The 27496-nt window shown below is 44.0% G+C and overlaps 1 protein-coding gene and 1 pseudogene across 1 annotated transcript in view; both read right to left on the bottom strand.

Annotated features, from left to right (window-relative positions):
• The window catches only part of LOC124544992 (high affinity copper uptake protein 1-like), an 812249-nt gene that overhangs the window by 534342 nt on the left and 250411 nt on the right, over nucleotides 1–27496 (bottom strand). The window lies entirely within an intron of this gene.
• LOC124546386 lies at nucleotides 7514–7631 on the bottom strand (annotated as a pseudogene).

Genomic DNA, 27496 nt, shown 5'->3' with positions numbered 1-27496 from the left:
GGCACCAAGGCAGAAGCGACTCTCATCGCTGAAGACGACACGTCTCCATTCGTCCCTCCATTCACGCCTGTCGCGACACCACTGGAGGCGGGCTGCACGATGTTGGGGCGTGAGCGGAAGACGGCCTAACGGTGTGCGGGACCGTAGCCCAGCTTCATGGAGACGGTTGCGAATGGTCCTCGCCGATACCCCAGGAGCAACAGTGTCCCTAATTTGCTGGGAAGTGGCGGTGCGGTCCCCTACGGCGCTGCGTAGGATCCTACGGTCTTGGCGTGCATCCGTGCGTCGCTGCGGTCCGGTCCCAGGTCGACGGGCACGTGCACCTTCCGCCGACCACTGGCGACAACATCGATGTACTGTGGAGACCTCACGCCCCACGTGTTGAGCAATTCGGCGGTACGTCCACCCGGCCTCCCGCATGCCCACTATACGCCCTCGCTCAAAGTCCGTCAACTGCACATACGGTTCACGTCCACGCTGTCGCGGCATGCTACCAGTGTTAAAGACTGCGATGGAGCTCCGTATGCCACGGCAAACTGGCTGACACTGACGCCGGCGGTGCACAAATGCTGCGCAGCTAGCGCCGTTCGACGGCCAACACCGCGGTTCCTGGTGTGTCCGCTGTGCCGTGCGTGTGATCGTTCCTTGTACAGCCCTCTCGCAGTGTCCGGAGCAAGTATGGTGGGTCTGACACACCGGTGTCAATGTGTTCTTTTTTCCATTTCCAGGAGTGTATAATTAAAAGAATTAAATTTTATATGGGTGATCTCTATTTTCCAGACGGTTGGACTAACTACTACTGTGCTTCCACACGCTTTGTGGATAGAAACCACAGTATATCAGTGCTGCAAAGCCATGTTGACGTCTTTGGGGATGCCCAAGGTGTCGTGTTTTGTGATTATTTGGAAGATCAACGTACTACTCAGACTTGCTGATGAACAAAGTAAAGCCAGCAATGAGAGAAAAACGTTCCGTACCTCAAAGAAAATGCAAAAAACTGGTGATTTCTCAAACTGGGGAACAATCAAGAATGGGGTGCCGCAAGGTTCGGTCTTGAGTCCTCTGCTGTTCTTAATATGTATTAATGACTTACCATTCTATATTCACGCAGATGCAAAGCTGGTACTTTTTGCCGATGATACAAGTACAGCTATCACACCCAACAGCTAGAATTAACTGGTGAAATTGTAAACGATGTTTTTCAGAAAATCATTAAGTGGCTCTCTGCAAATGGGCTCTCATTAGACTTTGACAAAACACAGTATATACAGTTCCACACAGTAAATGGAATGACACCATTAATAAATATAGACTTCAAAAATGGTTCAAATGACTCTGAGCACTATGGGACTTAACATCGGAGGTCATCAGTCCCCTAGAACTTAGAACTACTTAAACCTAACTAACCTAAGGACATCGCACACATCCATGCCCGAGGGAGGATTCGTGCGGTTCCGGACTGAAGCGCCTAGAACCGCTTGGCCACAGCGGCCGGCATATAGACTTCGATCAGAAATCGGTAGCTAAGGTAGAATATTCAAAATTTCTAGGCGTATGCACTGATGAGGGGTTGAACTGGAAAAAACACACCGAGGATCTGCTGAAACGTTTGAGTTCAGCTACTTATGCTATTAGGGTCATTGCAAATCTGGCGATATACAGCTCAGTAAATTAGCTTACCACCCCTATTTTCATTCTCTGCTTTCGTATGGCATCATATTCTGGGGTAACTCATCTTTGAGTAAAAGAGTATTCATTGCACAAAAGCGTGTAATTAGAATAATTGCTGGAGCTCATCCAAGATCATCCTGCAGACACTTATTTAAAGAGCTACTGATCTTCACTGTAGCCTCACAATATATATATTCACTTATGGAATTTGTTATAAACAACCCGAATGAATTCAAAAGTAATAGCAGTGTACATGGCTACAACGCTAGGGGAAAGGATGATCTTCACTACTCAAGGTTAACTTTGGCTCGGAAGGGGGTTGCCACAAAAGTCTTTGGTCACTTACCTAAAAGCATCAAAAATCTGACAGATAGCTATATAGCATTCGAAAGGAAATTAAAAGAATATCTTAATGGCAACTCCTTCTACTCATTAGATGAATTTTTGGTTATAGTAAGTGGGTAATTTCCCCAACCACCACAAAAAAAATTAAAAATTAAAAATATTAAGCGTCATGTAATATTTTGTGTAATGTAATATCTTGTGTAATGTAATATCTTGTATAGACACCTTTTATTAACCTGACACGTTCCACATCATTACGAAGTGTCATATTCATGATCTATGGAACAAGTACTAATCTAATCTAATCTCGAAAAGGCATGATATTGCTACACGACAATGAGCACACTCACACCGCCCAAATGACCCAAGAAACCACTGGAACAAAGATTTTGGCGGAAAGTGCTTCAAACAACAAGACGAAGACTTCATTGCAACGAGTACAAGAAAATTAGTTCTCCGCTGCAATAACATCCTCAGTCACGAACACATACTAAAAGTACTAGTGGGCTACTATTGTGTAAACTGTTTCGTGCTGAAGCTAGTTACAACGAATGACCCTGCAGAAAAATTTGAAAGCTTAGCAAATTTTTATAGATGGTATCATATGCGATGCCTCAGGAGTTAAGCAGCATACTAGACACACAACTTTGCAGCTTCTTCTTGCTTTAAAACAAAAAGAAAACAGTGATATACATTACACATATCTCATATTTTCTGTAGATTTCAAGATAGGTCAGAATACACACTTGGTGTCAAAATTTCCAATGATTCTAAGTATGAAATTCGAAATACTTACAAAAATTAATAATTTTAAAAGTGTTTTTTTTCTTTTCCTGATATTACCACATGGATCAGTATTAAGTTAACATTACTTGTCCTAAATTAATTTTATTTTCTGTGAAATGTGTAAAGCAAGTCCTGTCAGTAGTGAAACAAAGGAACACTTCGCAATGCTCACGCTGTACGAAGATAAGGCCTCTGTAGCCTTCTGCCCGGCATTTTGACCTGATATTCCCAACATAGCATACAAGCCTGGTAATCAAGCTAAAAAATAAAATACAAATATAACTCCACTTCCACTAACGTAAACGAAGTTCGCATTAGGACCAGAGGTATCACATCAGATGCTCAAAAATTTAAAACTAATAAATCCATTATAAGATTAATTTATAGTTAGCTATTAACTGAAGAAAGTCTGTACAGCTTTAATGGGTTATTAAAGCACGTGATAAAACTTGTAATTATTAAAAGATGTCTTAACCGTTATTTCGGAGAGACATGCTGTGCTGCTGCAGAATCCGAAGATTGCAATCTGTGCTGGCACCTCGTAGTGCTCGTTAGATGGATGAACAAGAGAGCTGTGCAAGACCGATGTGTATCGTACACTATGTGATCAAAAGTATCCGGACACGCCCAAGAAAATACGTTTTTCATGTTAGCTGCATTGTGCTGCCACCTATTGCCGGGTACTCCAAATCACCGACCTCAGTAGTCAGTAGACAATAGTGAGAGAGCAGAATGGGGCGCTCTGCAGAACTCACGGACTTCGAACGTGGACAGGTGATTGGGTGTCACTTGTATCATACGTCTGTACAGGAGATTCCCACACTCCTAAATATTCCTAGGTCCACTGTTTCCGATGTAATAGTGAAGTGGAAACGTGAAGGTACACCTACAGCACAAAAGCGTACAGCCGACCTTGTCTGTTGACTTGACGGAGACCACCGACAGTTTAAGGGGATCATAATGTGTAACAGGCAGACATCTATCCAGACTATCACACAGGAATTCCAAACTGCATTAGGATCCACTGCAAGTACTATGACAGTTAGGAGGGAGGTGAGAAACGGCATAATTTTTGTGCAATATTTACAGTGTGCTGTAGCACATTCGCTAATGATAACTGGCCGCCACAGCGCAGATACATTAAATTAAAATAAAAACGAGAGGATTTATTCACATCATGAGAGTCTGCTGAAAGGATTAAATCAGTCGTAGCTTTGATGCTTTAAACCGTTAATGGATACATTTCTACTGTATCTCATTTTGTCTCAATATACCCTTTTTCGTTTTTTTAACTTCGTACTGACCACCTAGGACCCCAATAATAGCTTTGGATCTTCTCTCTTCTTTGTTGATTTCAATTTTTCCAGTACTCCTTCATCCTTTTCCTTTCTTCCGTTCACGTTGCCCCGATTTCTTATTTATTCTGTCTTGAAAGCCTTCTAAATTTAGTATATTGTTCTTAAAACAGTTTCTTTCTATTACGTCTGATTCTTTGATGTTCTTCCTTTCTACTTCTTTTCAATATGTCACTTCGTTCTTTGGAGTTTTTATCTCAATAGCTATCATTTAAGGGGAAGATGTGGTTACCTGTGTAACTGTATACTTTTTTCGAAGTAAAAAGTGAAAAATGACAGCAGATGAAAACATCTCTTACCTCAATCCTCGGCTAATTCTTAAAATTTCAATTTTAAAACAAGGTTGCCGTAAAAAGGATTTTCTTCTCTACGGTATCAACAGCTTGTGCAATACACGCCGTCTTTTGAGCGTTTACCCACGAGCTATACTGCACATTACTGGAACTTTTCAGGTGCAAACTGAAAGACGTAAGGCCCAGAGGAGATTCATTTGCATCTCTCGAACTTTGAAAGAGGTCGAATTATAGGCATGAGGGGCACGAGAGCATCAAACCGATAGATCAGACATACAGGTGGCTGTACTGAAATAGTACGGAACGCGTGTCGACGAGACAGACTCAGGAGAACAGTGTGTCAAGAAGATTACACACAGTATTTCCAGAGGGACTAGACGACTAGAGGATAACACGAGGCTACGATTGGCTCCGACGATTAGATGGATGACATCTGAAATCTGGACAAAGCTTACAGGCAGACTGACAACGTACCACAGACTTGCATGGTGTAGAGCAAAAGTCAGTTGGGATATTGAGTAACATTCTGTTGTGCTCAATGCTGAGTCATGCTTCTGTTTCTGTTGTTCATATCGACGCAATGTGTCTTTATAGTAAACGATATGAAGTAAAGGCTCTTGAGACTCAAACCTCCTCAGCCTCTGGAAACAGTGGGAATTGCTATTGGATGTGGCAACAGGACTGATTTGGTAATCGTTGAAGGCAGGCGGGATGATGGCCAATATGTGACGAAAATGGCAAACCACGTTCTCCTGTCCTTCATGAACAGGGTATCAAATGGCAGGATACTTCAAGACACTACACTGCAGCTCGCACCGCAAATGCCTTGAAGAATGTACGGATCCTTGACGGTGTACCTGATACTCTGAGTTGTCACCCATAGAGGAAGTCTACGATGCGATGGCGAGATATATACTATCATACTAACCTCCAGCTAGAAATCTGCATGAACTGACACAGCATGTGTTTCAGGAATGGCAAGAAATTCCTCAGTATTGCATTCGGAAATTGACTGCCTCCCCTGCTACAACGAATACAAGAGTGTATTCGTGTCTGCGTGGTAACACTTCATGCTTACAATGGTGTGGAACATGAGTTCCGAATGGGATGACAGTTTACCGTACAGCGTGTTACACAATGTTTTGACGATTTCGAATCTGAATAACAAAGAAAGTAATCGCGAAACAACGTTGAAAATTTTAACACAAGGTACAATATTTATTCAAGTTTACATACGAAATAGTACATCGGTCAAATGACGACCACTCCCGGCTGCACAGTACTCGAGCCGTTTCGCCCAGTTTCCGAACACATCTTTCGTAACTACAGCAGGGATCTTGGAAATTTTACGGCGAATTCGATCTTTAAACTGGTGGCGTTTATGGCACATCTCTCCCGACGTTTATTGTATTTTTATTGATGTGTTGTAATGCACGGAGTAGGAAGATTTTGGTACTGGAGCCTAGCGAGTACGTACGATCAAAAAGCATACTCATCGAACGATGCGCCGGATTGTCACAAAGCGCGAGAACGGCCGGGCAAGCAGGAGCCGTGTCGTCCTGCGCTAGATAGGGTCACCTAGCACGCTGGGCGCCAAGAAGCGAACCTTTTATTATTTACATTTACTGTTTTAACATTAATATACAGCTCCAACCATGCTGTTGACGTTACTGACACTGACAACTTGTTAATAATAATTTCAATACCACTCATTTAATCAGGAAACGATAATTATGAGCCGGCCAGTGTGGCCGAGCGGATCGGGGCGCTACAGTCTGGAACCCCGCGACCGCTACGGTCGCAGGTTCGAATCCTGCCTCGGGCATGGATGTGTGTGATGTCCTTAGGTTAGTTAGGTTTAAGTAGTTCTAAGTTCTAGGGGTCTGATGACCTCCGAAGTTAATACTAAAATGCGAGCCAGTGTGTGTGTTGGACCTTCCATCAAGCTACGGACCCCCTTGAAGATGTCTCCCGCAGTCGGAGACGAAACGTTGGGAATCACCACAGAATTCATCAACCGACCACGGCATAACAGCCCGGATAATTATAATGGACTCCGAAGTTAAGTCCCATAGTGCTCAGAGCCATTTGAACCATTTGATAATTATGAATTTTAGTTACTGCCACTGCTTACCAATGGAAAGCGTGAACCAATCATAAGTGCGCCCTGGGAGGGATGGCGCCAAACTGCTAAGACAGCTCATTAGAAGTTTAAGATCGGATTCCGAGGAGGTAATGCCTCAATCCCTGTATAAAATCTGACCTCATATAAAGACGGAATATAAATATGTTCAACATTTCGCGGCCCTGTCAGCAACCGCATAAATATTAATTTTAATAATGAACAGCCTCAGTTGCACCATTTACCTAGAATTTGCCTAGGTTTCGGTCAGGATAACTCAACCTTCTTCATAATAACAGTATCTATTGTTTGTCCATAGTGGACGTCGTCAAAGCCGGCCGCGGTGGCCGTGCGGTTCTAGGCGCTCCAGTCCGGAGCCGCGCTGCTGCTACGGTCGCAGGTTCGAATCCTGCCTCGGGCATGGATGTGTGTGATGTCCTTAGGTTTAAATAGTTCTAAGTCCAGGGGACTGATGACCTGAGATGTTAAGTCCCATAGTGCTCAGAGCCATTTTTTTGGTCCTGAAATGACAGTTAAACGATTTAATACCCGTAATATGATAAACATCTCCAGAAAGTTTCGTAAATGTCGGGCTCGTGCTTATCCGTAACACCTCGAGATTCCGTCTGTGTATTTGGTCCTATAATACAACGGCGAGATTACGAACATTAGTTCCTATTCAGAAAGATACCTGTCTGGCCTCTGGTTATGCCAGAAAAGAATGTTATGGAGACTCCTCCCCAACAGGCCATGAAGGCCCAACGGTACCGACCGGCCGCCGTGTCATCCTTAGATCATAGGCGTCACTGGATGCGGATATGGAGGGGCATGTGGTCAGCACACCGCTCTCCCGGTCGTATGTCAGTTTCCGAGACCGGAGCCGCTACTTCTCAATCAGGTAGCTCCTCAGTTTGCCTCACAATGGCTGAGTGTGTCCCGCTTGCCAACAGCGCTAGGCAGACCAGTTGGTCACCTATCCAAGTGCTAACCTAGCCCGACAGCGGTTAACTTCGGTGATCTGACGGGAGCCGGTGTTACCACTGCGGCACGGCAGTTGGCAAGTGTAATGGATATTCTACAAAATTCTATATAAGCCTACCGTGACCATTTCATGATATTTAAGCACTGCTGCCACTTCGAACGTCTGATATACACAATGGCCTGTGTTCTCTTTTTGGACGAGTTCAACACTTCCGCAACGTTATATGACTGTACTGAATTGTCCGCCAGACAGTCGACGATTCGCCAGAGGGGGGAGCGTTGTCAAACACGCGTAATGCTCTCTGTACGAGTGTTGCTGTTAAGAACAACACAGGTAAGGCTACTCACACAGACGCGCGTCCGCGCGAGGCAAAAAGCACCGGTCGGCATTAGCATACGCTTTAGAGTCGGCAGCTGCACAGCAAGAACCTATTAGCATTTATGGATACGTGTGCACTTGTCAGCGCCGGGTGGCTCCCCGTGAGTGATGACACTGGAAACCGGCGACATTTACGATCAAGAGATTACCGGCACCTACGGTTTAATTAATGCGAATACGTAACGAGGACAGCGTCTGGAGGGGGAGGCCGGCTCGCTCCAGCGGTCGCGCCTGAATGATTTATTAAGTAGCGGGCGTCGCGGGCTGGGCAATTTTTACACCCTAACTAAATTTGTCTTCGCTCCAATTATGCGGCCACACGGCAAATGCCGGTGGAAATGAATGGGTTCCGAACTAGCAGAACTGCTGCAACCGCAGTTATTTAACGGACTCGGTGCAACAAGCAAGAAGTGTCTAGCTCCGACCTGAGTGTGAAGAAATTCCGGAGGACTTGTACAAGTTATGCAGCTGGTACAGTGAATTAGAGCGCGGTTTGATTTTGCAGAAATTAAAGACATCGCTACTCAATATTTCAAGTGCGAACGTGAAATACGCTTAAGTGAACCTTCGTAAGAAGCATAATATGTCCAATAAACTTGGGTCGGCAGCTGTGGCAAATTGTTTAAATGATCTGATAGGGCCTGCAGCTGCCAGTTTCTCCTTATTCGTACTACTACTACTACTGTAGAATTTCCGTCTTGGACCATTTACAAGCATGCTGATAAACGAAAGCAACAAGAGTTCAGAGCATTAACAACCGGTAAAAAGTTAAATCCAGTAACAAATCAGGTCGTTATGCTAGGCTTAATAAGAACTGTGGTATATCGAGAGGTTGTAACATTGGAAAATTGTACTGAAATGCAGGAGGACCTGCAACGAATTGACGCATGGTGCAGGTAATGGCAATTGAATCTCAGTGTAGACAAGTGTAATGTGCTGCGAACACACAGAAAGAAAGATCCTTTATCCTTTAGCTACAATATAGCAGGTCAGCAACTGGAAGCAGTTAATTCCATAAATTATCTGAGAGTAGGCATTAGGAGTGATTTAAAATGGAATGATCATATAAAGTTGATCGTCGGTAAAGCGGATGCCAGACAGATTCATTGGAAGAATACTAAGAAAATGCAATCCGAAAACAAAGAAAGTAGGTTATAGTACACTTGTGCGCCCACTGCTTGAATACTGCTCACCGGTATGGGATCCGTACCAGATAGGGTTGATAGAAGAGATAGAGAAGACCCAACGGAGAGCAGCGCGCTTCGTTACAGGATCATTTAGAAATCGCGAAAGCGTTACGGAGATAACAGATAAACTCCAGTGGAAGACTCTGCAAGAGAGACGCTCAGTAGCTCGGTACGGGCTTTTGTTGAAGTTTCGAGAACATGCCTTCACCGAGGAGTCAAGCAGTATATTGCTCCCTCCTATGTATATCTCGCGAAGAGACCATGAGGATAAAATCAGAGAGATTAGAGCCCACACAGAGGCATACCGACAATCTTTCTTTCCACGAACAATACGAGACTGGAATAGAAGGGAGAACCGATAGAAGTACTCAAAGTACACTCCGCCACAACCGTCAGGTGGCTTGCGGAGTATGGATGTAGATGTAGAAATCAGTGCAGAAAACATTTTCAACTGTTGTAGTGCTGTCGTCCTCAGTTCACTCATCCGCGTACTCGAGAACTGGGCAAATGCGATAAGCTGTGAGCATTCCACCATCGTGCGATATTTGCGTGCAATGGAGAAGATTCAGAAATCGAGTATATGAGCACCGCATGCTCCAAGCGAAAATTATAGAAATCAGCGACTGGCCATACATGAATTTCTGCTTGCTCCTCATCAACTGTCGGCCGGGGTGGTCGAGCGGTTCTAGACGCTAGTCTGGAACCGCGCGACCGCTACGGCCGCAGGTTCGAATCCTGCATAGGGCATGGATGTGTGTGATGTCGTTATGTTAGTTAGGTTTATGTAGTTCTAAGTTCTTGGGAACTGATGACCTCAGATGTTAAGTCCCATTGTGCTCAGAGCTGTTTTTGAACCTCATCAACTGGCTCGTGACCAACACCGACTATTCCTATCCTATATCGTTGCTGGTGGCAAGTAATGGTGCTTTATGCCACCACAAGGAAAAGAAAGGAATGGTTGAGTCCAAACAAAGCAACAACCTCCCGTACAACAACCAGCGCGCATCAGCAAAAGATAATGTTGTGCATCTGGTGGAACAGCGACGGTGTGTACTAATAACTGCTTTTCCGAGATGTAACCATCAGTGCTGACATTTACTGTCAAGAACTGAGACTTCTTGCAGACGCAGTCCAAGATCAACGACCAGGAAGGCTCCGCGAAGCGATGCTACTTCACGATAACGCCCCACTCGCCCAACCCCCTCATTCTGCTAGACCGACAAGAAATCTTATACAGGAGCTGGGTTGGGAAGTCATTCCCGACCCACCTTGTCCACCAGATTTATGCCCTCAGATTTTCGCCTTTTCCGCTCTCTACCGAATAATCTTCAAGGAACTTCCGTTCCGAATGAAAATGCGCCCCGAACATGGCTCGACTAGTTCTGCGCCTCAAAACCATGTGATTTCTACCCTCACGGAATCGAAAAGTTATCCCAGAATTGACGGACTGTTTTAGATAGTGAAAGAGAATGCACTACTGGCCATTAAAATATCTACACCACGAAGATGACGTGCTACAGACGCGAAATTTAACCGACAGGAAGAAGATGATGTGATATGCAAATGATTAGCTTTTCAGAGCATTCACACAAGGTTGGCGCCGGTCGCGACACCTACAACGTGCTGACCTGAGGAAAGTTTCCAACCGATTTCTCATACACAAACAGCAGTTGACCGGCGTTTCGCCGGCCGAAGTGGCCGTGCGGTTAAAGGCGCTGCAGTCTGGAACCGCAAGACCGCTACGGTCGCGGGTTCGAATCCAGCCTCGGGCATGGATGATTGCGATGTCCTTAGGTTAGTTAGGTTTAACTAGTTCTAAGTTCTAGGCGACTAATGACCTCAGCAGTTGAGTCCCATAGTTCTCAGAGCCATTTGAACCGGCGTTTCCTGGTGAAACGTTGTTGTGATGCCTCGTGTAAGGAGGAGAAATTCGTACCATCACATTTCCGAGTTTGATAAAGGGAGGATTGTAGCCTATCGTGATTGCGGTTTATCGCATCGCGACATTGCTGCTCGCGTTGTTCGAGATCCAATGACTGTTAGCAGAATATGGAATCGGTGGGTTCAGGAGGGTAATACGGAACGCCGTGCTGGATCCTAACGGCCTCGTATCACTAGCAGTCGAGGTACAGGCATCTTATCCGCATGTCTGTAACGGATCGTGCAGCCACGTCTCGATCCCTGTATCAACAGATGGGGATGTTTGCAAGACAACAACCATCTCCACCAACAGTTCGATGACGTTCGCAGCAGCATGGACTATCAACTCGTAGACCGTGGCTGCGGTTACCCTTGACGCTGCATCACAGGCAGGAGCGCCTGCGATGGTGTACTCAACGACGAACCTGGGTGTACGAATGGCAAAACTTAATTTTTGCGGATGAATCCAGGTTCTGTTTACAGCATCATGATGGTCGCATCCGTGTTTGGCGACATAGCGGTGAACGCACATTGGAAGCGTGTATTCGTCATCGCCATACTGGCGTATCACCCGGCGTGATGGTATGGGGTGCCATTGGTTACACGTCTCGGTCACCACTTTTTCGCATTGACGGCACTTTGAACACTGGACGTTACATTTAAGATGTGTTACGACCCGTGGCTCTACCCTTCATTCTATCACTGCGAAACCCTACAGTTCAGCAGGATAATGCATGTTGCAGGTCCTGTACGGGCCTTTCTGGATACAGAAAACGTTCGACTGCTGTCCTGGCCAGCATATTCTCCAGATCTCTCACCAATTGAAAACGTCAGGTCAATGGTGGCCGAGCAACTGGCTCGTAACAATACGCCAGTCACTACTCTTGATGAACTGTGGTATCGCGTTGAAGCTGCATGGGCAGGTGTACCTGTACACGCCATCCGAGCTCTGTTTGACTCAGTGGCCAGGCGTATCAAGGCCGTTATTACGGCCAGAGGTGGTTGTGTTGGGTACTGATTTCTCAGGGTCTATGCACCCAAATTGCGTAAAAATGTAATGACCTGTCAGTTCTAGTATAATATATTTGTCCAATGAATACCCGTTTATCAGCTGCATTTCTTCTTGGTGTAGCAATTTTAATGGCCAGTAGTGTAGTTCATACTAATAAAAATCAGTAGAACAAAAAACCGCCCAAGTGTTATTCAACCCTCAATAATACTTTAAACTTAGGTGACAGTATTGTGTGGCTTAATACCACCATGTTATTGGTTAGTAAACGCTTTTGTAAGCCCAAGTCGCCATTGCCAAATTTCGCCTGTCCCCCTCTACAGCTGCTGTCGCCTCAGTGTCGACACTGGGCTGGCTGGTCCCGCCGACGCAGCGCCGAAAGGGCAGCGGTCCCGGCAGACGTAGCTCGTTTCGCCAGCCGCCGGCTTCGGGGTCCGTCGGCTCGGCCCGGCACACTTCGGCTCCGTTGGGCCCCGCCCCGCCTCCCACGGGGTCGCACAAGGTCGGCCGGTGCTGCACGGGCGCCAAACGAAAGTGATACATTATGCATCTGGCGCGTTCATCGCCGCCGCTTACGTGTCCGCTTTCTTCACTTCCAACTGTCATCACGGATAAGTTATACGAATTCAACTCATAATTGGTGTTTCACACTATTTACGGAGCAGGTGCGGTGTGTACTTAATTGCATTTTATTAATGGTGTAGCAAGACAATCGATCAACAGGGCGTATAAATCGTAGCAAAAAGCTACATTTCATGAAACTACTGAAGAGTATTCGACTACCGCTTCTTGAACCTTATCTGATATCACTGTCACTGCACACAGTGGTAAATGTGCTGCTAAATATATCTAACGATATCCGGGCTAGAGGATGACACAAATAAATGCTTGTAAAGAAAGACCTCGACATTTTATGTTGCCGAGTAAATACGCAATCGATAGAGGCTCTCTCCTTGATGTCTTTCTCACCATTTCATTAACAGCACTGAGTCGTTTGTCCCATGCGCACGCCTGCGCACAAATGTTTACTGCGCAGCAGCTGACATACTCCTCTTACAATGGGACTCTCCATACTGTAAGTCACGGATTTTGATTCGCTTCATATACGTTGTAGAGGCACTTACGCTGTGTACCTGGCTGTCCAGTTTTTTAACGACGGGCCTTGGTTTTTGAGAAAATCGATTTTGAAATTCATTGTGAGTTTTGTATATTCGTAACATTACATAAAACCCGAGCAAGTCAGCGTAGCGCAGCGGTGAAGGCTTACGGATACCGAGAAGGAGATACCGTGTTCGAATCCTGCTCGGGTACTTTTTTTTTCAATATCGACCGAATCTTTCAATTTTATTTCAAAGAATATCAACAAACAGTGTAAGGTGTGCGAAATTATAAAAATATATTCAGTTATTAATTTTTTCAAATATTCATTCCGTTTGTTGGATTTCCAAATGTTCGTACAACGGTCGCTTCTTGTTTGACCTGAAATCGATCTCCGCCCATTATCGTCCCCTCTGGTAAATACCGTTAGCCGTAACGGGAACCCCAACTCCAAGTTGCGGCCAGTGAGGATGCGAGTTGCATTCCTTTACATTTGCATCTAACTACAGCGTCAGTTGCTCGCAAAGCGTGTCTAGCCCTTTAACCGCCTTTGTACGTGTTCCTGCGTGCTCTGCCGGCCAGAGTGACCGAGCAGTTCTAGGCTCTACAGTCTGGAACCGCGCGATCGCTACGGTCGCAGGTTCGAATCCTGCCTCGGGCATGGATGTGTGTGATGTCCTTAGGTTAGTTAGGTTTAAGTAGTTCTAAGTTCTTCGGGACTGATGACCACAGCACTTAAGTCCCATGGTGCTCAGAGCCTGTGTGCTCTGAACGTGTTTACGCGCGCCACCAGTCCCTCTATTTGGTACTCTGAACGTGTCTACGCATAGACACGTTCAGAGTGCCAGGTAGAAGTACTGGTGGCGCGCGTAAATACTTTTAGAGCATACAGGAACAGGTACAAAGGCGCGCGCGTTAACACGTCCAGGGCAGTTAAAGAGCTAATGCCTAGTGTTAGAAAAACTCTGTGAAATGGAAGAACCAAGTGTTTCTACAGTAGTGCAGCAAGAAGAGGATCCACAAGTAGAGGAGTTGAATGAAATCACAAATGCCATTAAATATGTCGAAAATCTACTCCGCGATCAGGATTCGAACACGGTATCTCCAGCGCGGTAGCCGTGAACCTTTATCACTACGCTGACTTCCTCGGAACATAGTAATGTTATGGGTATACAAAGTGCGCAATGAACTTCAAAATCGACTTTCTTATAAACCAAGGTCCGTCGCTAAAAAACCAGATAGCCAAGTTCAAAATGGTTCAAATGGCTCTGAGAACTATGGGACTTAACATCTGTGGTCATCAGTCCCCTAGAACTTAGAACTACTTAAACCTAATTAACCTAAGGACATCACACACATCCATGCCCGAGGAAGGATTCGAACCTGCGACCGTAGCGGTCACGCGGTTCCAGACTGAAGGGCCTAGAAACACACGGACACACCGGCCGGCACATAGCCAAGTACTCAGGGTAAGTGCCTCTACAACATATTTGAAGAGCATCAAAACTCATGATTACAGTATGGAGGGTCCCCTCGTTAGTCAAAATGTGGACGTCACAACGAAAGGTGCAGCGTGTGCTATGGTTACCAAATTTAAAATCAATAGCACCTGTTTTGTAGCGTTCAAGAAGAAAACAGGACGTGGATTCTCCCACACGTTAATCTATCACTGGGGCAGAACTCTGCGAAAAAACAGGAAGTTTGGTTTCAGAGTCAGAAAAGCACACTAAAACGCACGTGAATGAAGATACCGTGTGCAAAAAGCATTCACTAGAAGCCCACCTAAATCAATTAGCAATGCTAGTAAGGGACTAGCCATCTCCCATTCGACGGTGCACCACGTAGTGCACAAACCTCTTTGGTTCTGTGCTTACGAACTCCAGCTTTTGCATCACATTAAGCTTGATGATCACAGCAGACGTGCGTCTGCTGTTGAAGTGCTGCGTCGTACAATTGAACACAACGACTACCTCAATGTAATGCTGAAGAACGTAAGGAAGTGAAATTTCAGTAGGACCGACAGAACGACAGGACCACACCAAAAGTTAATGTGTGGTTTTGGGTTTACATAAACATAGTGTGATTAACCCACTTTTTCAGGAGTCTGCGGTGACAGGACACACATATGTACACATCTTGGTGAACTGTGTAGTTCCACAGACGTCCCTCAACGTCATTTCCCAGCAGGATGATGCCGCACCCCGCTGTCAAAGGGTTGTTAACACTTGTCTCCATGATACGTTTCCTGAGCACTGAATCGGAAGGGGGGTTCCCACTGCCTGGCCCCCTGGTCTGCCGACCAGACTCCGCTGGATTTCTGTATATGGGAATTTATCAAGTCTTTACATAAGAATGATTCGAGATCTGACTGTTTTGAGACAACAGATCTACGCCGCAGTAGAGGCCGTTACACCTGTTACTCTTACGAACATACGGCGAGAATCGTTTCGGTATCTGCCGAGTTACGAACGGTGCCCGCACTGAACTGAAGAAAAGACGCATAAAAATGTTTGAGATCCTGTGTAAAATGTTGGACGAATAAAGCTATGAATGTTTTCGCCTAATTCTAGCCCGGACACCTTGTATTATAAATTAAAGTCATCTGTCGTGTTTTAGTATCTGTATGTGACTGCAAGGATTTTGATACGGTTTTCATTAATAGACAGACTGATTCACGAGGAAAGTTTGTGTGAATGATTATAGTAATGATGGGCGTGTAATACATGTAGTGTAACCTTTTCTACATTTAAGTGGCGTCTGGGATGACACCTTGTGGCAATGATGGGACCTACGCGCTGGTCAGGTACAGGGGAGACAGTATCGGGTGGGGAAAAACAAACAACCGCGGCAACTCCGGAGAGGCAGCGAAGCTTCACCAAAATCGCTACATATCACAAATTGAAGCACCCCGCTGCGTTTTTTGTGTCCGTATGTGAAGGCTAAACCCAGAGATTTTGTGTATCTAATTTACTAGCGAAACTACCAATTCTTCACAGTTGCTAAATATATATGGGACTGGATATACTTCCTAAACTCCTACTAATCCCTTCTGTTCATTTCCTCCTCCCCTCTATGTCTGTCCCCTTCTCTCCCCCCCCCCTCCTCCTCCTTCTCTACCTTCTCTCTCTCTCTCGACCTTCTCCGCCCTCTTCCCATCTCTCGCTGATCTTGAAGCTTGTTTACTATTATTGCCAACGAAACCTTGACTGGTGACTGAAGTCACCTAAAACAAATGGGTAAACTGGTTGGAATCAGCGGTGTACGGGTTATGAGAGAGCTCTTCTGCTCCTGGATCTGCGAGGATAGTAGCTTCAGTGATGGCATTTCGCATAGTTTTAAACTGCAAACGAGTAGGATTAAAAGTTTCGGGCGATTCACATTACGTAATAATATTCTAATCATAAGCTCATTAGCCATATATACAAGTTTCCTGTTTTCTGTTAAACTCGACTGCACGAAGAAAACAAAATCCTTTTATTGTACTTAAAGCTAACTGCGAGACAGAAAACGAAACACCACATTTTCACAGCGCAGCATTTCCTATCTTGCAGTCTGTTTTTAACAGAAAAGCTGTACGTTGTTTAAAAAATATATAGCCTATGTCCGTATGGATGTTTATTAGAGTGTGGAATATCACTTTCAAAAAACATTTTTGTGTGTAAAAATTTTGTATAACGATTGCGGACCAAAGAGCTGCGAGATGCCTAACTGTTTGCCTTCGCTTTTGGCATCCTACTCTTATGACGTAAGAATCGTGCTCTCTAGCTGCGTATAAATTATAATATATGAAGCTAATTGTCAAACAAAATGTGTTCGAATACCTTATTGTGACATCAGTCCACATAGCACAGCTCACTACCACTGAACTAACAGATTCATTTTTCAGCCTTTTGTGGGGAGGACGCAACATTTCGACGTGACACCGATCCGCCATTGGCGTGGGTTTTGTCACAAATTTTCAATATATATCTTTCGTTCGTTGTATAAGCTGAACCTGCAGTCATTCGGAGAAGAATTCCGAGAGTCTGAGTAACTACACAGCATAGAGTGATTACTAGATGGTGATATGCAATTTAAATTTCAAAATTCCATCGCTTCACATCTTTAATTGCGCTCCTCCCAACACCAGTCTATAACCATTATTTCGTGCAGCTTCGGCTTATATTTTGTGAGGGACGGTAGAAGCTAAGTTACACGTGTAAACAATTTGAAGTATATACACTATGTGATCAAAAGTATCCGGACACCTAGCTGAAAATGACATAAATTCGTGGCGCCCTCCATCGGTAATACCGGAATTCAATACGGTGTTAGCCCACCGTTAGCCCTGACGACAGCTTCCACTCTCGCAGGCTTACGTTCAGTCAGGTGCTGGAAGGTTTTTTTGGGGAATGACAGCCCATTCTTCACGGAGTGTTGCACTGAGGAGAGGTATCGATGTCGGTCGGTGAGGCCTGGCAGGAAGTCGGCGTTCCAAAACATACCAAAGGTGTTCTATAGGATTCAGATCAGGACTCTGTGCAAGCCAGTCCATTACAGGGATGTTATTGTCAAATAGTTCAAATGGCTCTGAGCACTATGGGACTTAACAAAAATGGCTCTGTGCACTATGGGACTTAACTTCTGTGGTCATCAGTCCCCTAGAGCTTAGAACTACTTAAACCTAACTAACCTAAGGACATCACATACATCCATGCCCGAGGCAGATGTTATTGTCGTCTAACCACTCCGCCACAGGCCATGCATTATGAACAGGTGCTCGATCGTGTTGACAGATGCAGTCGTCATCCCCGAATTGCTCTTCAACAGTGGCAAGCAAGAAGGCGCTTAAACATCAATGTAGGCCTGTGCTATGATAGTGCCACGCAAAACAAGGGGTGCAACACACCTACACGAAAAACACGACCGCACCAGAACACCATAGCCTCCGAATTTTACTGTTAGCACAACACACGCTGGCAGATGATGTTCACCGGGCATTCGCCATACCCCACAGCCTGCCATCGCATCATCACACTGTGTACCGTGATTCGTCACTCCACACAACGTTTTTCCACTGTTCACTCGTCCCGTGTTTACGCTCCTTACACCAAGCGACGCGTCGTTTGGCGTTTACCAGCGTGATGTGTGGCTTACGAGCAGCCGCTTGACCATGAAGTCCAATTTTTTTCACCTCCCTCCTAACTGTCATAGTACTTGCAGTGGATCCTGATGCAGTTTGGAATTCTTGTGTAATGATCTGGATAGATGTCTGCCTATTACACTTATGACCCTCTTCAACTGTCGGCGGTCTTTGTCAGTCAACAGACGAGGTCGGCCTGTACGCTTTTGTGCTGTTCGTGTCCCTTCACGCTTCCACTTCACTATCACATCGGAAACAGTGGACCTAGGGATGTTTAGGAGTGTAGAAATCTCGCGTACAGACACCCAATCACCTGTTCACGTTCAAAGTCCGTGAGTTCCGCGGGACGCCTAATTCTGCTCTCTCACAGTGTCTAATGACTATTGAGGTCACCGATATGGAGTACATGGCAGTAGACGGCAGCACAGTGCACCTAATATGAAAAACGTATGTTTTGGGGGGTTTCCGGATACTGTTGATCACATAGTTTATATGCTGTCCGTCCCAATCTTTATGAGGGTATCGTGGAAAAACGAAGTATTGGAGCGACGTATAAAATTTTATAAATAAATCGGTCAAGAACTTTTCGCAACAAATTAAACAAGGAATTATCTTTACACAGCAAATAGCTTAGCGCCCGCTGCTTCGCCCGTGCAAACTGTATGGCCTGCAGAGACTTTTTTTTAATCGAATTTTTATGTTGTTCACAAATTGCAACACTGAGGTTTTCGTGCTAGCCAAGGCCATATAAGCATGATCATTTCCGAATGTACTTCTCGCCAAAAAGCGATTCTGGTAGCTTGAGTCCGACGTTCTTGTTGATCATGCCTTTTGTGTCCATAGAAACTTTCATACCATAACAAATATTTCATTATATCTAACCGAGAAGTGAAATACCAATTTTCATAAATTTAGCTTTAAATTTTTTTAATGTGACAGAATATTTTTTAAAAATTTTCATCCCCTATTGCACACCGTTAGGGGTTGAATTTCCAGAAACACTGAAACACGCGCTTTTTTTATTTCTAACGGAGAAGTCAAATACCATTTGTCATAGGTATAGCCTTAGAAGTCCTTTAGTAGTTCTTTAGCAATTATTTGTTTTCGAAAAACCTTTCACCCACTATATTACCCTCTTAATGGTTGGATTCCCAAAAATGCTGAAACAAGTATTTTTTATTTTGTGACTGACAAACCATATACCAGTTTTCGTAGTTCCAGCTTCAAAATTCACTTAATAGCGACATACTTTCAAAAATCCTTTCATCCCCTATTTCAACCCCTTAAGAGTGCAATTTCGGACAAACGACGCCTACTGTATAAGATCCACTCCCTCACCAAACTTCAAGTTTCCGTCTTTAGCTGTTTGCGTTGGGCGATGATGAGTCAGTGAATAAGTACGGCCTAGTTGCCAAAAACAGTGAAACACCTATTTTTTCATCTCTAACCGAGAACCCAAACACCATTTTGAAAAATTTAGCTCTAAAAATTCTTTCGCAATGAAATATTTTCATGAAACGTTTCGCTCCCTACCACCCTAGGGGTTGAATTTCCAAAAACAGTGACATGCGCATGTTTTAGTACTAACAGGGAAGTCAAATACAAATTTCCATAGATTTTGCTTCAAAAATGCTTTCACAATGAAATATCTCCGTAAAAATTTCATCCCCGTTTTTCACCCACGTAGGGGCTGAATTTCTTAAACTAGTAAAACTCTTAGTTTTATTTATAACTGAGTAGGCAAATTTAAATTGTCACAGATTTAGCGTTAAAGTGGGGTCATAATAAAATATTTCCATAAAAAATCTGATCCCCTATTTCAACCCCTTAGGGGTTGAATTTCCAAAAGCACTGAAACACCAAGGTTTTGGTTTTTTTTTTTTTTTTTTTTTTTTTTTTTTTTTTTTTTTTTTTTTTTTTTTTTTTTACTTGTAGCCGAGAAGTCAAATACTAATTGTCATATAAATAGCCTTACAAACCGTTATAAGTTCTTTAGTAATTAGTCATTTTCACAAAACCTTTCAGCCACTATTTTTACCCCTTGGTGGTTCAATTTCCATAAATGCTGAAACATCTATATTTTTTTATTTCCTTACTGAGAAGCCAAATACCAGTTTTCGTAGTTCTAGCTTCAAAATTCCCTTAATAGTGAAACAATTTCAAAAAGCCTTTCATCCTTTATTTCACCCCATTAGGGGAGGATTTTTGGACAATCCCTTCTTAAACGATATCTACAGTGTAAGAACGACAGCCTCTGCAAACTTCAAGTTTCTATCCTTAGCGGTTTGTGATGGACGATTATGAATCAGTCACTCAGTCAGATCATTGCCTTTATACTAAAAAATACGTAGTCTATATCCGTCCGAACGTTTATTAGTGTATTGTGTAAAAATCTGAAGTACATCGGTGAAGAATGTTTGGAGATTATTGGTAACAACGTTAAACAATTATTTGTATCTATATAGTACTATGGATTACCGCAACGCCAGACAATTCGTCTAACTGTAGATTCGAGGAGCCCCTTGAGTGCGAGGTTGGATAAGGTCAGTAATGTTTACGGCATTCGACGCCCCACATATTGTCTGCCATGCAACCATAATATTGTCTGCTAATGTCAATAATGGGCGGGACTGGAAGTATCCAACGGGTAACGCAGCATGAGGCTGCGGAGTATAGCTGAACTGCTTAGTCGACCAGTAATTCACAACAGTGCTACAATGCTAGTGGTGTTGATAGAAGGGAGGGCAACGACAACGATAAACAAAGCAGCATTGCATTATATCTACAACAACTGTTTCCGAAGTTGACATTTCGTCAAGAAGGAACCCGAGGAATTTCACAGAGTGAAAAAGAAGTGGCAGATTAAATATTACCGTTGCTGGCAAGATGAGTCAATAGAATGTGTGGTGTCTTGTATACACTCAACAGTGTGGACAGTGTACATGAGGAGTATAACGACGACGATACGTACTTAACAAGTGAAATTTATTCCGAAACAGGTGTCGCGCTATGTAGTTCATCATCCTTGTCGGATGGGGTCACAAATCCTGTCTCCAGTGAAACATATTAAAACACAATCGTTATCCGAGGAACGGGTACTAAACATAATTACGAACATGGAAGATCATCCACATAACAGTAAAAAAAAAACAGTTATCAACAAATTTCGAATAAGTGAGCAGCGAACAACGATATTTAATAGAGGATAGACCTGTTACAAAAACAGATGTTTGTGCTTTTCAACGATGCTTGATACATGATAGTGACCTAGTATGATATGCACATCAAATTGCGCGCGATATAGATTACAGTGATTTCAAGTGAAGCAGTGGATGGTTGCATAACGTCATACAATGCTACAGAATTGGAAGACGTAAGATAACGAAATTTCAAACAAAGCATCAGCTTGTCGATGCACAGCAAATTGCTGAATGGGCCCAAAAAAATGTAGATGAGATAAACTAATCGCGTCGTTCAGTAAGGAGTTTGTTTTCAGCTCCGACCACTCGGTATTTGAAGAGGAAATGCATATGAAAGGAACCCTGGAACTTAGACGTACAAAGATTAACTACCATCAATGTCTTAACACATATGTATTTTTCTGCTGTTGATCTGCGTGGTAAATTGGCTGGAAAGTTATTTCTTGTGCTGGGAGACGGTGGTGGTGCTCTGACCCCCACGATTCTTCCTCGCGTGCGTGATCTTGCAAGGGGAGTATGGAATATTTACGTCACAGTAAGCAAGAGTGGGAAAATGGGCGTAAGAGGATTGCAACTATGATATGAGCACTACTTTTCACCAATAGCTAGTCAAAATAACTTAGTTTTCCTTGATACCTGGTCTGCATAGAAGAACGCTACTCCTTTATAGCAAACTACCCCTCCTGAAAAGTGTGCGACATTACATTTCATACTACCTGGAACCACTAGACAAATTCAGCCTCAGGATGTTTTGTTTTTTCGGTGCCTATAAAACATATTGTCGCATTATCTGCAGCTACGCGTTAAAGGATAGCCAGTTTCACGATAGGCTCCACGACAAACTCTTTCGCATTCGTTTGCATACGGTAACATTCCATCAATTCTCATCACCCCGTTATAGCTATATGATTCTATATGCATTCTTTGAGAATACATACCTAGCTGAACGTTCTGAAAGGCTTTCAACTCCCAAGGAATTCATTTTTTATTTTGATGGTATGAACCTCTGTGATCACTGTGGTGCTCCATTTTTCATTCGGTGCAAGTTAATTTTTTTTTTAAGATTTCTTGAATGTCGACATTGTCCATTTTGTGAAGTGTAATACATACATCCCACAGAAGGTTGATCACTACTCCTCCCAGTCACTCATTTTCTTTCGCCTTCCTGATGGACGCGGTGATTCATTAGCAGCTAATATTTCCTGTAATACTGTTAACACAACACTTTCAAATAAGTTTTACTAAAGAATGAACTTGCGACATGGCATTCAAGGTCTTCCTTGTCAGTGCGACTATGGTGCAATGTAAGCCTTGTCTACAATCGCTCTGCAGATTTTGAATATCAACACTACAGATCAGAAGGGAACTCTGTGTACTCACTTCAAATTCTCCAGCGGGTCTTACTCGTATGACGTTATCTCCGAACTCACTGTCTCCGAACATTCGGAGACTCGACTCGCCTGTCTCCGCCGCTGCCCATTTAATCGATAATTCGAGTCTCTCGTCGGGCACAAGTTGACTATACCAATGTAGAAATGAGACACGTACACGAGTCAGCAATTATAACCGAGGACTTGCGGCACTATTTGCTATACTCCCAAGTATTGGCCATGACGATTATTATACAGTATGCCAACAGACTGACTGATCAATTAGGAGTGAATATTGTTCTGTTTACACATTCATTTATATAGATGTAGTAGTCTTTTCCCAGTGGCTTCGCCCATGTATGCATTTGGCCCACCTCCCCCTCCCACTCTTTGTCTCCATCTGTCCCTTTCTATGTGTGTCCACCTATTCCTTTCTATATGTGTCCACCTCATCTTCCCACCTCTCTCTCTCTTCAACTCCTCTTCCTCGTCTCTTTGTCCATTTCTCCATCCCCTCTCTCTGACCACGTCTTCTTCCCCCTTTCTCTGACCATATCCTCCTCTCCCTCTCTCTATCCATCTCCACCTTTCCATCTTCCTTTTCCACCTAAATTCCCTTCTACACCTTCCGCATGCTTCATTCATCTGCCCTTCCTCCCCACTCTCTCTTCATTTCCCCTCCCCCTTCGCCATGTCCATCCACTCCTTCATCCATCCCAACTTTTCCACAGCAATGCTCATTGGTACATGTAGTCCCAGCAATACATCTCTTTATAGCAGGCAGATACTGCTGCTGCAACATATCTGCCATACAGGGTTATGCTACGATTAAAAGGGCTTGCAAATCAGGTCGATAAACTGAGCCGATACTACTCCAACAAAACATGCCTGTCATGTAGGGCAGCCTACATGACGGGGGTCAGAAAACTGCTTCTTGCCCCTTACATGTACGCTGCCTTGGAAAGTAAGTTAATTTGGCTTTCTGATATTGAAGCAGAAGTAGAGTTGGATCTACAATGCGTATCTTAACAGCTATGAGCATTTGTTCATTAGAAGAGATGTGCTTCACAGTAGTGAAGATGAACATGTGATCGCAGCTCTTAAAGGTATGCATTTTAGACTCCATGTCTACTAGACTTTCTTTGCTTCGAACGATTGTTCCTGTAATATCCCTGAATATTGACCATTCACTTTTGGACACTATGCATGTATGAATGCATACAGCCTATGTATGTATATATGCACATCAACAAACGTTCTGCATCATCCCAATATGTCGATAGGTGTGCCACATTGGTTGTCCACGTTCCACAGCTGCACAGGACAATTGATATGTAACACTTTTAAGTCAAGTGGGCTGAGTCCTCCACAACTGAATTCGGCGACTGAAGAGGCTACAAGATGTCGCGTATCACATCAGACCGTTAGGAGACAATTGCATGATGAAAATGGTTCAAATGGCTCTGAGCACTATGGGACTTAACATCTGAGGTCATCAGTTCCCTAGAATCTAGAACTACTTAAACCTAACTAACCTAAGGACATCACACACATCCATGCTCGAGGCAGGATTCGAACCTGCGACCGTAGCAGTCGCGCGGTTCCGGACTGAAGTGCCTAGAACCGCGGCCGGCACCCTCTTGGCTGTTGCACATATTGTGTATTACTCGTTTTCCCCTACAGCTTACTCCAATTTTCTGAGAGTTTCTATTGCCTTACATCACTTTACATTCTAGAACGCTTTTTCTACTGAACACAAAATAATATCACACAATCTTGACAAACTGGCAAAAAAATGCGAATATTTAGTAATGTTACAGACTGCCTCACAGTGCCATTGGCGTTAGAGTAACAACAGAGTAATTGATGTCCCAGTATGGTCTACTTACAGTAGCGTCACATCTGGTGTAGCTGCACGGGCGCTTGTTTACGTTAGCGCTGAACTAATTACCCGGCAAGGAGAAGAGGCAATGCGGCTGTATCAGGAACTAAGGTGGCCACATGACTAGGTAAAACCATGTTCCAGTTAAAGTAGAGTGTCTTGTTACATCGCATCGCATTGCATGCGTGGATGGTGAACGTGGAAAACGCCTTTGCGTGCAAGCGCGACGGCTTGCGCTTAACGTGTTTGAACTTGTTGTCGAGGAGAATGAGAAGTGCTGGCAGAGAAGTCGATGGAACGTGCAGCCAAAATGTTAAAAATTGATGGTTTGCAAATTACGGAAGGAAGGACATGAAACCGAACCGAGCAAAACTCAAATTTCTACGCCACAGGAGAAGCAATGTGCTCACAATTAGTACTCCAGTGACGATATGGAGAAACGTATTATCAGAAATTTTGTACGCTATTACGAATATACAGAAATACCAACTTTGCGAAAACTACACAGCTTTTGTCGCACAGAACTGAACATCAACGCTACCAAGGAAACTGTTAGTAAACTGTTCGGTCTACGGGATTGAGCTTTTGAAGGTGCCAAAATAACCGTGTTGTTATGTTCGAACGAGAAGACATAATTTGCAAAAATTGCATTCTGCGTTAGGTTTTTACGGAAGAAGGAAACATCAGTACAGGAGTGCTCACTGATTTATTTAGGGGAAACGTGGACTAACACACATTACACTGTAAATAAATGTTGAAATGTGACAGTGTGAGAAGAGTATTGTCGAATAGAAGTGCCGTTTCATTGTTTTGCATGTAGGCGGTGACATAGGATTCATTCTGGGTTCACTTCCCATAAATAGATGACTCAAGAACTAAAATCCTTGCAACACGACAGTTATGAGGTTCCTACTTGCCTTTTAAACTGCTGATAATCTAGACGAGATGATTTTATGTGGAGTGAAGAAAAAAATGTAGCGTGATTATGAAATCTTTATTTATTTGAGGAGAATAACATTTTATCTTTCTTTGACTGAACAAGATATACATATGCTGAAAAATCTCCTGAATTAACAAACTAAAACTAATTGACGTCAACCGTATTATCCTCTGCAGTAGGCCAATTTGTAAATCATTACATCCACTTTTACTTACTGGCAAACGCCCTCGGCGGCAATCATTCGCTCGTTGTGGCGTCACGCGACATCGCCGCCCGCGTTTATTACGTTTTTTTGCTGTATTTTAACGCTCAGTACAGGACGATTTTGTTACGTGTGACTAGCGAGCAGGTAGGATCACAAAGCAGGCTCAGCGAACGGCGGTCACGTAGCTTGAGAAAGGCCGGGCGAGCAAGAGCCCTACCGTACTGGAGCACAGGGTCGGTGGGGATTCACTTACAACGCTGGGAGCCACGAAGCGAATTTTTTGTCATTTGTATTTACTGTTTGAATATTAACAGACAGCTCCAACCGTGCTGATGACGTTTCTTGGGCTGACAAGCTGTTAATAATAGTCACTCAATTCATCAGGAAACGCCATTCCAAATTTTTGTTGCTGTCAGTGCTTATTCATGGAAAGGATAGAACAAAAACAAGCACACCCTGCAAGGGCGGGCGCCAAACTGTTAATATGGCTCACTAGGCAATCTACAATTGGCTCAAAGTGGTTCAATTGGCTCTGAGCACTATGGGACTTAACATCTGAGGTCATCAGTCCCCCTAGAGCTTAGAACTACTTAAACCTAAGGACATCACACATATCCATGCCCGAGGCAGGATTCGAACCTACGACCGTAGCGGTCACACGGTTCCAGACTGAAGCGCCTAGAACCGCAAGGCCACACTGGCAGGCTACGATTGGTTTTCGAGATAGCAACACGCGAACTAGTGTGTGAAGTGAACTCCGTAAAAAGACTAAATTAGTTGCTAAAGTTGCTTCGGAAAAACATATTTGTGCTATTTCATGTTGATTCTAAGAGCGTGTCAAGCATTTTTGTGAGTTTTGCGGTGCTCGAGAACTAATGATTAATGATCGGGAATCTTGTTATGAATATTGACAATAGACTGGCTCTAGAAACAGTTTTACTAATTTTGCGATTGAATAGAAAGAAAGAAAATTAGTTGGCATCCTAACATTTTGCCAGCCGCAGTGGCCGAGCGGTTCTAGGCGCTACACTCTGGAACCGCTCGACCGCTACGGTCGCAGATTCGAATCCTGCCTCGGGCATGGATGTTTGCGATGTCCTTAGGTTAAATGGTTCAAATGGCTCTGAGCACTATGGCATTTAACATCTTAGGTCATCAGTCCCCTAGAACTTAGAACTACTTCAACCTAACTAACCTAAGGACATCACACACATCCATGCCCGAGGCAGGATTCGAACCTGCGACCGTAGCGGTCGCGCGGTTCCAGACTGCAGCGCCTAGAACCGCCTCCTTAGGTTAGTTGCCGGCCGAAGTGGCCGAGCGGTTCTAGGCGCTTCAGTCTGGAACCGCAACCAAGCGGTACAGCGGCTAAGGGGCATATTTAGAAGTAGTGAGGTTAACAAGTTGCCTCCAGTTGTGATAGGGAAAGTGATCGCAGACATTTCTTGCTAAAAATCTACCGTGTATGTTACTTTCCGGTACATCTTTAAGATGGGAAGTTTCATTTACTGTAACCGATTGTATGGCTAGAGGACTTTACGCTGAGACTACATTTTACCACCGAGCCTAACATTTGTTACATGGTGGCAAAACATTCGGTACTCATAGTGGGAGATGGATCAACCTTTTGA

This window comes from Schistocerca americana, chromosome 8 (genome assembly GCF_021461395.2).
Source record: "Schistocerca americana isolate TAMUIC-IGC-003095 chromosome 8, iqSchAmer2.1, whole genome shotgun sequence".
Lineage (NCBI taxonomy): Eukaryota > Metazoa > Arthropoda > Insecta > Orthoptera > Acrididae > Schistocerca > Schistocerca americana.
Note: the sequence above shows the minus strand (reverse complement) of the source record. Positions and strands in the feature narration are given on the sequence as shown.